Here is an 11,418-nt window from a genome sequence, read left to right as displayed (position 1 = left end):
GTTTCTGGGTCTTGTGCATAAGAGGCAAAGAGAAACCCTGAGGAAGCCACAGCTGATCAAACCAGGGACTTTATCCTGAGCCAGAGACAATCAGCATCCGGGTGACGGGATTTTGGGATGGTGAGTCACCATCCCAAATCAACCCGTGAGAGCCCTTCTATTGCCCAGTGTGCCCCAGGAGCATACAGAGAGAGGGCATTCACCCCATCTCAGGCCGTCTTTGGGGAGACCCCAACCTACAGTTCTAATTTCCATGGTTGCTGCATGTCACCTGTGCTGACTTGAGGGACTGTGGGGCTGAAGTGGTATCTTGGTTCCCCCGTTAGGTTTGCTTTCAATAAAGCCCCATGCTGGAATGGAGCGGCATGACTCCTCCTGGCAGCCTTAGAAGGAGGACACGCCCACCCTCCATCAGGGCTTCCAGGAAGAGCCCACCTGAGGTGCTGTTGCGCTGAGCAGATTAATCATTGTACAAACTGCCTCCAGCCTGATGCTCACCGACCAGCCCCCAGCCGCCGCCTCAAGATCCGGCCTTCTGAGCAGTGGCTGCAGGACAGGGGGTGGGGCTGGACGCTGGAGCTGGAGAGAGCATCCGGGGTCAGCGCTGGGCTCCAGCAGCGGTCTCTCATTCCCATCCCAGGGCTCTGAGGTCGGGTGTGCGTGCTGCCTTCCTCCTCACTCGGCAAGCAGAGCTGGCCACCTTCCAAAGAGTCTCAGCCCTGGAATCCAGGCTATTCTCCTCTCCTTCCTCTCCTGCACTCCAGAGTGCTTTGATCAAAGCCATTCGAGAAGTTAACGGGTTTCGTGGAAGCACAGTCGTGCGGAAAGGCTGGGAGACATGGTTAGCTTATCTGTCAGCAATTTAAACCTAGACGGTTTCCAGAAATGACTGAGCTGAAGAATTGACCCCGAATTTTCGGCCTTCTGCCAGTAGGAGGAGGGGTGGAGCGTTATCCTCCAGGAGAATTAGCCCCATTGTTCCAGGGCAATCCTCCTAGCTCCAAAGATCCCACAAGGGGCTGTGCCCATCAGTGAAGCATAAGACACACTCAGAGGTTTGCCCAGACCCTGTGTCTGCCCCAGGAGCTTATCACCCTCCCCCTACACACAGGTAAGGGGTAGCATGTGCTGTCTGGTTGAGTTTGAGGTCTAGTGAAGGATGCTGGTAAAAAGGCCCGGGAATCCTTATGTGGTGAAGAGCACTGGAAGCCAGACAGAGCTGTGTTCAAGTCTTGGCACCTGCTGACCTTGGGCAAGTTACTTAACCATGCTGAGCTCGACTTCCTTGTTTGTCCAGCTGGAGAAATATCATCTATCTTTAGGATTTTTGTTGTGGGGAATAAGTAACTGAGCTAGTCTATGTGAAATACTTAGCATCATGCCTGCCACAAATTAGAGCTCAAAAAATGTAGCTAGCCAGGTACGGTGGCTCGTGCCCATAATCTCAGCACTTTGGGAGGCCGAGGCAGGTGGATCACTTGAGCCAGGAATTTGAGACCAGCCTTGGCAATATAGTGAGACCCTGTCTCTACAAAACAAAAAACAAAAAACCTTAAAAGAAATTCACTAGGCATGGTGGCAAGCAGCTGTAGTCCCAGCTACTCAGGAGGCTGAGACGAGAGGATTGCTGGAGCCTACAAGGTCGAGGCTGCAGTAAGACACGATCGTGCCACTGCACTCCAGCCTTGGTGACAGAAGGACACCGTTTTTCTAAGAGAACAATGTAGCTAGTATTATTAGGTTGGTGCAGAAGTAATGGCGAAAACCGTGATTACTTTTGCACCAACCTTATAATTAGTTTTTAAAAGAACTCTGAATTTTAGAAGAAGGCTTAAAATGCCCAGAAATTTTATTAGGTCTATTAGGTGTCTCTGTGCACCTCACAACTCACTGTAACATAGTGAGATCTTTTAGGAAGGTAGGACCTTCCTGCACCTGAAGGGCACCAAATCCATTCTTCTTGCCATGTCTAACAAGAATATCTGCTGGAATCCTACTCTGCTCCATATATTAACGATCCTCAGAGTTAGAAGAAATCTTAAATTTTCTCTTCCTTATCCTCCCAAATGGTAACTATTTCTACAACATCTTCTCTAGTGCCTTATCTAGTATATATTTAAACCTCTCGATGATGTGACATCCATCCATCCACTGAATAGTTGTTGGTTACTGGATATGCCCACAATATGATTTGGTGCTAAAGACATACAAGTGAGACCAGGACACACAGTTTTCATCTTTGCAAGCTTCTCAGGGACAGGCAAATCCTGAATAAGTGACAGCACAGATATTTCATTACCATTGTCATTAATGTGATTGCAAGCCCCATGTCAGCTGGGTATCCTCACAAGCTAGGTAAACTTAGCTCACACCAACAAACCCATTTCTGCTGGGATGACGGGAGGTGGGAGGAAGTGGGGTGTGTGTTGTCTTAGGTTCCCATCATCAGCTTGGAAGCCAAATTCCTGCTTCCTCAGTTCCTGGACCGTCTAACTTTTTTTTTTTTTTTTTTTTTTTTTTTTTTTTTTTTTGAGACGGAGTCTCGCTCTGTCACCAGGTTGGAGTGCAGTGTGCAGTGGCGCGATCTCGGCTCACTGCAACATCCGCCTCCCAGGTTCAAGCGATTCTTCTGCCTCAGCCTCCCAAGTAGCTGGGACTACAGGCGCGCACCACCTCGCCCAGCTAATTTTTGTATTTTTAGTAAAGACAGAGGTTCACCATGTTGGCCAGGATGGTCTCAATCTCTTGACCTCATGATCTGCCTACCTCGGCCTCCCAAAGTGCTGGGATTACCAGCGTGAGCCACCGCACCTGACCTTCTAACTCTTTTGTGTGTGTTGTTACAGTTCCACACTATATGGCACAGGTGTGAAACTCAGCCCATCCTCAATTTCCAGGAAAATTCAGCTTATATATGTCAATTTGTGTGTTGTTAGACCTACCCGCAGATTTCTGTGGGAAGGAGCTATCAGAATAGGAGTTCATATCAGAGCAACTCTAACAGCTTTAAATTGTACATTACACATCACTTTTCTTAAAATGTCCTCTGGCTATGCCAGCACTAAGGAATTGTTATTCACCACCCTACCACAAATCTACTCAAAATTGTCCTCAGCTTCACAGCATCTGGCTGACTCCTCCCCACATTATTCTTCTCTTGGAGAAATATAATTTTCTCTTTTCTTCTCATACAGAAGAGTTTTGCTGTTTTTTTTTTTTTTTTTTTTTTGTCTGTTTCATAGGCTTCTGCCAATTCCCAAGGTCCTCACCTTCTACCTGAAGCTGATCATTAAGGTATTTTCCTAAGCAAAGGACTTCTCATCTATGAGCAGAGTGCTGTCAGCTGTTAATACATTTTGACTCTGGTCATGCAATGAAAAGGGGCAGGTTTCAGCACATATACAATGGTATGGGGCATCTGCCTTAATTTAGGGGTTAAAGAAGCTGAAGAACAACTGTGAGTTAGCCAGAAAAGGATGAGAAGGAAGATGGAGGGCTCGCAAGGTCAATGTGGCTAAATTATAGAGAATGAGGGTGAAGGAGATAAGATTGAAGCTGGAGAGAGATACAGGGGCATGAATACCTCTCCTGAAAACCCATCTCATCTCCAAAAGCCCTTTGGAGAATCTTCCCCAACACTGAGCTGACATATGTCTACCTGTTGCTTTCACCCCTCAGTCCCAGTTCTGCTCCCTGGAGCTGTTTAGGAGGATGATTACACTTGGATGGCAGTCCTCCGACCCTCTTCCTAACAGGTGAGATTTTCAGCAACAGCATCATTAAATGAAAGATATTATTGAAATGCAGTGCTCCAAATAATGTGCTAGCCAGCCTCTTCTTTCTTTCCTTGCACCCCATTCCTAAGCTCCACATTCAGTGTAAAAGCTCACAGACATAAGCAGTCCCTGTTGACTTCTTTCTGTACCCTCAGATCCATTTGGATTGGAGCACCTGGCTAGGAGCAGGAGCCAGAGGGAACCTCTTAGCTGCTGGCAGGAGGCTTGGAAGCCCAGCAGCTTTGATTACAGTAAGATGTCCCACCCCGCCCCCAGTTCACCCCCAGCTTTCCAAGCATTTAAATGCTCTTTGTTTCTTAAGACCCAGGCTGCTTCAGCCTATACTGAGCCTTTGTGTAGATTAGAAAGAGACACCCTCTTGGGGCCAATGCAGAGTTTGGCCAGAGGAGCCTGGGCTGGAGTTCAGCCCACCTTGGAGTTCACTGGGCCCCTTTGTGAAGGCTGCACGCTGCACAACTTAATAAGTCAGCCCTCCTTATAAGAAGCCTGTGAGGTCAGTCAGGAACAGAAGACCCCAACCTCACCCATGAGGAACCTGAGGCTCCAGTTGGCATAGGGCTGGAATTAGCATCGTATCTCCTGGCTCATGGTCAGGCAGATTCTATTCAACACCGTGTAGTTATGATAAACCTTGGTCCAGCCAGACAGGTTGGGCTGCCTCCCAGCCCCGCTAGTCGGCATACTGTGAGTCACCGGAGCCGCACGGAGCCTCCACCACTTCTCAGCTCTGCTCACACTGGAACACATGCCTTGCTGCCCTCCTCAGCTGGGAGCCCAGACAGATGTATGTTCAAATGCTGTCTCTTACTAGCTATGCAAGCTTGGGCCTTCCGAATGTTTTGTTAAAAGGGGAGCAAAAATTCAAATCACACAGGGCTGTGAGGTTAAATGAGAGCTGGGATCAAGCCACCCTGCCAAAAGTGGCCATGGCGGAGGGGCCACGCTGAGGAGGGCCGTGCAGCGTGTGTTCCAGTGATAGCAGAGCTGAGACGCCGTGGAGGCTCTGTCCTGTGCTGGTGACTCACAATGTGCTGACTAGTGGGCTGCGTGGCAGCCCATCTTGGTGGAGAGGAAGCCACTCCCCACCTCCCTGCAGCTGACATACGGTGGGGTGTGGGGGCAGCCTGGCAAGCACAACATGGCTCCTAAAAATCTGTCACAGAGTTTGAGAAATAAAGAAAAACAGGAAATGCTTTGGGCAAATATCAAAATAAGATTTCTTGTAGTATGGGGAATGCAGGATGGGTCTTGGCAGAGGGGTGAAGAATCAGGGATGACCGTGGTAGGGAGAAGGCTTCCAGGACAGACACTTCTCCACCCACCTGGGTGCAGCAGGACACCTGGGCCCTACCTAGATAAGAACTGCACCAAGGACAGGGAGAGGCCAGTTGAGAAACGTTTCTGCCACACCATGTGGAGTTTCATCCCCTCCAGAAGGCAGAAGCCTGATTTTCCCCACCCCAGGGACTCTGGTTCAGGTGTTGGAGAACTGGGTAAGTTTCCTTGGTCACCAAAATGGCTTTTGGAGGAGGTCAGATTTGTGAATTATTTATTCATTTATTAAAAACAGAGGAGTTGAACAGCTATTTTACTCCAGGCATTGTTCTAGACATGGAAGTTACAGATATGAATCATATTTGAGAAAAATCTTAATTTGGTTTTAATTACAATGTGTATGCATATATAAAAGTGTGTGTATACTTTTGGTGATGACTTTTGTGTGTAAGTGGCTGTGTGTGCATATGTGTATTCATATATATAAGCCCATGTGTGCATGCATCAATATGTGTGTATTTGTCTAAGGAGAAATGATCTTGTGGGTAAGTCTAAGAGTTTGAGCATCTCCATGTGCATTCTCTTCCCCAATAATTAAGGAAAAACTCTGGGATGAATTCTCTGTAATAGGTCTGAAGTTTAAGTATACAGAAGGAGGGAGTTCTTGTTGGAGAGCATTTGCTCTAGGGATTCCGGGAGCCGGATGCCCTTGCTATCTTGTGTCACACTCACCTCATGCATGGTGGGATGGGCACAAGTTGGAGATGAGAACCCAAAGAGCCAGGTAGGCATAAGGGACCAATGGAGGTCAGGGCAAGCAGGAAGCAGGAAGCAGGAAGTCAAGACTGGAGTGAAAGAATATGCTGAACCCAGAGGATAGAACTGGCAAGAGGTTGGAGCTCCAGGCAAGAGCTGAGGGCTTGGCACCCAGGGAAGGTAGAAGATCGGGAGCAGAAAAGAGAATGTCTGATACCCAGGCACCCTGGCAAGCCATCAGAGCAGAAGGTGATTCCAAGATAAAGGCTGTCTTGGGCAGAGCCTCATTAAAATGTCCTGCAAAGTGGCAGCCAGGGCTGACTTGAGAACCAGGAAGAGCTCAGGGTCTGAAGGCAACTTGGCTCTTCCTGAAACACGAGCCACTGATGCCTCCAATGAAGACTGAGTCTGTTGAGTGGGACTAGGACAAGGTGGCTGAGAAAGCCCAGAGGGGGTCCCGAACCGAAAGAGGAAGTAGGTCAGGTCAAACATCAAGGTGTCCTAAAAATATACAGCCTTGTTTATGTTGTCCTTAGAGTGGTTTGTCACTTAGATGGGCTTCTTTGAAATCTACTCTCACCTAATATCATTTTTATTATGCAGTTAATCACTGGAGAGAAGGGGGAAAGGGAGTGTATCTGAATGCTTCTATTTCATTTGCTTAATGGAGCGCTCAGAGTAGGAGAGACAAAGCTCCCTAATCATTTATTTTAGTAACAGGAGTTATATTGGAGAGTTTCTGACAGTGCCATCCAGCCACTCTGGGCAGGGAGACTGACCGTCTTTATCTTGGTGCCCGTGAACAGATCCAGACATGTCTTCAAAGCCGTGCTGTCTTCTGGGCATGCAGATAACAGTGCCAATAGGAGAGGAGGCTGGGGAGAATGGCAGAGGCACACTCGCAAAGCCTGTCAGGGCTTGGAAGAGAATTAAGTCTTATTTCCCACAGTAATTCAGATTGCTTGTTTCTGGGCTGTGGCAAGGATTTCAGATGTTAATTCCAATCTTGTCTGCTGGTAGCTGGATTTCCTTTCAACCCTGGGCTTGCGAACTGGGCTGACTTGCAGGGGTGCTCAGTTCTGTTCTCAGCATGGGGCCTGGGCAGAGGAGGGCAGAGCGTGTTGGGGCAGAACCCACCCGCTCCCTGCCCCGCGAAAAAAAAAGTGTTTCTTCTCGGGACTATTTGGCTTGATTTCTAGGCCATGAGAGCACATTTCTCATCCAAATGAGAGACAGCAGAGCTAGGAGCCTGGGCTGTCGAGTCAGGCTAGCCTGAGTTCCAGTACTGACTACTTAGTCAGTAGGACCTTGGACAGGCCACTGGGAATTGTGGCTGCTGTGACTCTAAGAAGCAGTACAGCACAGTGACTTAGAAAGTGGGCTCTGGGGCCAGATGTCCAGATGTGCCCTTGCTATGTGACCTTGGGCACATTATTTATCTCTGTGTCCCAGTGTCCTATCCATAACAGGGAAATTATATTAGTGCTACCTCATAGGATTGTTATGAGGATTGAGCGAACTAATATATATCAAAGTATATACATTTAAAATATATATGTATATACAAATAGCTTAAGACAGCATGCTGGGTATCTGATGTTAATTTGGTCATATGTGTAAAATGGAGATTTGGTAGCACTCACCTTAGAGGAAGATGAAGTGAGGCAGTGCTTGTACAATGCTTTGTGTACAAATACAGGTAGAATACCTGGCAAACAGTAAGGGCTTAGTAAAGGTAAGCAGCTGTTGCTGTTGTTGCTAATGAAAGCAGCATTTATGCCGAGGTCAGGGCCCAGACAGCAGAGCCAGACGGTCGGTCTCCTTGCCTATCATCTCTCCTAATGGGGAGGCGGTCTGGGAGGGCTGAGCCTAGTGACATCATGACAGCTTCTCAGAGAGATGCAGCCCATCTCCTAAGCCGACTCTGGGCCTGGCTGAGCGTCCCCTATCTTATCGACCCAGGGAGGCGTCAGACTGAGGGGGCTGTTTCCTTCATGAAAGAAAAATGCCTGTGCCTCTGAATCCCCGCTGGGTGTGAGACAGAGGAGGAGTGGGCTACAGTGGGTATGGGGCCAGGGGAAGCAGGAGTGAGTGTGTGGGAGGCGCAGAGAGACGGCTGGGCTCCCACCGCTGGAGACAAACGCACCCTGTCTGGAGGTTTGCTGCGTGCTGGATGCCTGCCTGGCACTCATAAAGGCAGCGTGAGTATGAGCTCAACAGGGACCCTTCCTCGTCCACAGAAGACCCACTTCAAGAAAAGGCCCTGGCAGTGCCACGTGTGACACAGGCAAAGTGCCCCTGTAGGGCCTGGGGTTGAAAGTCTGGATCACCACTTATATGGGCTAGGAGCTTCTTTGCTTAGTCCTCTGAGGATGCCAAGCCTGCATGGGTGATGACCATGACCATGTCCTCCTCTGAGTGGAGGACACAGAGGATGGACCCCTAAACCTGGGGGTCCCAGCCTGAGTGAGGCACCAAGGGAGCTCTGTCCTTCTGGCAGCTCCTATCAGCAAGTCTCCCAGGCTAGCACTCTCCTCCGATGACCTAAGATCTATTTTTATTCTGCAGTGCCTTGTCTAAGAGCAAATCAGTTCTCCTTGCTCAAATAGCCAGTCACATTTCAGTATTGTGTAGTCTAATTATTTCCCAAATGATAAACAATGAGCTACCATTTAGCCAGTGCTTACAAGAGCCAGACTGTCCTGCATGCTTTATTTAGCGGGCTTAGCACTTGAATCGCCTGACTTGACCGCTTACTAGCTAGGTAACCTCAGGGAAATTTACTTAGTTTCTACAACCTCAGTTTCCTCACCTGTTTGCTGGGGACTATCCCATTGTGACGGATTATTGTCCTGAGGATGAATGTGATACACAGTTCTAAAGCAGGAGCCCACACCAGTTGAGGCTGATTAGCTACGGCCACAGCTGAATATCCAAACTGCCAGCAAGAGAGACCAACACTGAGTCCCCAGTATGGCACCATACCTTGAGGAGACCAACCAGCCATTTGATGACAAGCTGTCTTTGCCAGACTTCTGTCCTGTAAGGTCAGTGGTTTATTTTCATAGAAATCGATGTGTGCCTTGAGTATGGGTTTGTCTTTTCTGAACACACCCAGCATCATTATCTGATAGACTTTTAAAGTGTTTGCTCCATTGGCACAGGGTACCATATTAAATCATGACGGACCTGGGGATATACTTTATAGCAATGACATTACAGGAGTGGGGCCATGAACATGGGATCCATTAGTCATATCCCAGGGTGCATCATTCAAAAACTGCCAGCCTGATGGAGGATTGGAATGGCTTGCTGATGGCACAGTTGTAGCACCAGCTTGGAGGCAATATTCTGGAAAGATGGGATGCTGTCCTCTATATGCATTAAACAAAAGATCTTTCTGTGGTGCTGTGTCCTGATTAGGAAGAATGCACTGATCTAGAGACCAAGGCATGGAAGTAGGAATGTCCCCACTTACCAATGCTCTTGCTGATCTTTTGGGAGACTTTGTACAACTCTTACCTCTGCAAGGTAAGAAGTCCTGGTCCCCAATAAGGTGTACACTTTCACCGGGTGACACAGCAAAAATCCCATTGAATTACATGCTGCAACCTCCACCTGGGTACATTGGCAAGAAAAGGCATCACCATCTTAATAGTAATTGACCCCGGTATTTAAAAGAAAGGGAGGCAGACAGATCATGAGGTCAGGAGTTCAAGACCAGCCTGACCAACATGGTAAAGCCCCGTCTCTACTAAAAATACAAAAATTAGCCAGATGTGGTGGCACATGTCCCAGCTCCTTGGGAGGCTGAGACAGGAGAACTGCTTGAACCCAGGAGGCAGAAGTTGCAGTGAGCCAAGATCATGCCACTGCACTCCAGCCTGGGTGACAAAGTGAGACTCTGTCTCAAAAAAAAGAAAGAAAGAAAGAAAGGGAGGCTGTTGTTGCACAATGGGAGCAGGGAGGAATATGTATGGAACCTGGGTGATCCACTTGGTACCTCTTCATATTTCCTTGCTCAATTATTACTGTTAATGAACAGGTATAGCCACCCAGGCATGAGAAGCTCATGGTGATGAAGGGCTCATAACCTTGTTGATGAGGATCTCGGTTACACTACCAGGTAAGCCAACAAAAGTAGCAGAGGTGTTGACTGTATTAGTTTGTTTTCACACTGCTGTAAAAACAAAAATGCCTGAGACTGGGTAATTTATAAAGGAAAGAGGTTTAATTGACTCACAGCTCCACATGGCTGGGAAGGCCTCAATGATTCTATGGACATTTACAATCATGGTGGAAGGGGAAGCAAGGCATGTCTTGCATGGCAGCAGGTGAGAGAGAGCAAAAGGGGAAGAGCCTCTTATAAAACTATCAGATCTTGCGAAAAATCACTCACTATCATGAGAACAGAAGAAGGAAACCGCCGCCATGATCCAATCATCTCCCACCAGGATCCTCCCTTGACATGTGGGGATTACAATTTGAGATGAGATTTGGGTGGGGACACAGAACCAAACCATATCAGTAACTGAAGGTGAGGTGAACCTAGATGGACAGTAGAAGAGGAAGAAGGCAAATGCAGAGTGGGTGCCACTAACCTCTATTGTCTTGATCTTCCCCCAGGAAGAGAGGCCTGTGGGAATCCTGGAGGAGCTACTCCTTGAAAATATATGGGGAAGTGGATCTAAGTGGCCCAGGGGAGAACACAGGCATGTTCTCCCAGACTCCTTCCAGGAAGAACTAGCTCTGAGGCGGAGTAGAGTCAGCAGAGAGCTTCCAGCTTTCAGCTCTGCCTCAGCGGCAGAGTCAGCTCGAATTCCCACCCTTCCTGGGGATGCCTGCATTTACCTGGTTACTGAGTGACACTGATGGGTATACTCACTCCAGAGCTCTCTGCCAGGTCAGCTGAGGCTTTATGGAGCCTGTATTGCAGTTCAAGTTCTTCCTCCACCCATCCTACGTCCCCCACACTCCTCTCCCTAATAAATATCTGCACTGCATATTCCATCTCAACACTGCTTCTGAGACGGCTCCCCACCCAATGTGAAAACATGTAAAGGGCTTAGCATGGTTCCTGATACCTTCTCACAAAAACCTGAAATGTCATTGTCTTGAAGTGTGAAAATTCAGCACCAGATGATGCTGGGACCTCCACCGTCAGGCTGGGGCAGAGAGTAGGGGCCTCAGCAGGATAGGACTCCTTGAGAGGGCAGCAGTGTGTTGGCTCAGCAATTTGCCAGTTTGGAGGGCGGTGGTGGGCTTGTCAGGAATGCCTGGGGACTGCTCAGGTCTGTAGTGTCATTCTAGGCAAGGGATCAGTCTTCTCTGCCCTGGCTGTAGAGCACAGTGGAGGCACCTGAGAGAAAAAAGAGGCTGAGAGTTCAGAAGGGGGAACAGGACTCAGCCAAGTCTAAGAGGTTTGGGCAGATTTTCACTCCCCGTGGAGAAGGGAACATTTTGGCAGAGAAACTGAGGTAGAAGTGCAGTCCTATGTCTGGGTCAAACAGAGGGGCTATGCAGGAAGTGGAGGTAGGGAACGCTGGCCACCAAGCAGAGGGATTCCTTTCAGAGGACAGTGGCTTATCCC

The 11,418-nt window shown here is 48.4% G+C and overlaps 1 long non-coding RNA gene across 1 annotated transcript; it reads left to right on the top strand.

The window, feature by feature from the left end:
* The first annotated feature begins 3,953 nt into the window (after window positions 1–3,953).
* Window positions 3,954–9,903, top strand: LOC134740340 (uncharacterized). Its single transcript, XR_010127738.1, has 3 exons — window positions 3,954–4,027; window positions 9,252–9,359; window positions 9,874–9,903. It is a non-coding gene; the product is annotated as an uncharacterized LOC134740340 (long non-coding RNA).
* Window positions 9,904–11,418: the final 1,515 nt, after the last annotated feature.

This window comes from Pongo pygmaeus, chromosome 9 (assembly GCF_028885625.2).
Source record: "Pongo pygmaeus isolate AG05252 chromosome 9, NHGRI_mPonPyg2-v2.0_pri, whole genome shotgun sequence".
NCBI lineage: Eukaryota > Metazoa > Chordata > Mammalia > Primates > Hominidae > Pongo > Pongo pygmaeus.
The sequence above is the reverse complement of the archived record's forward strand: the minus strand, read 5'-3'. Positions and strand labels throughout refer to the sequence as shown.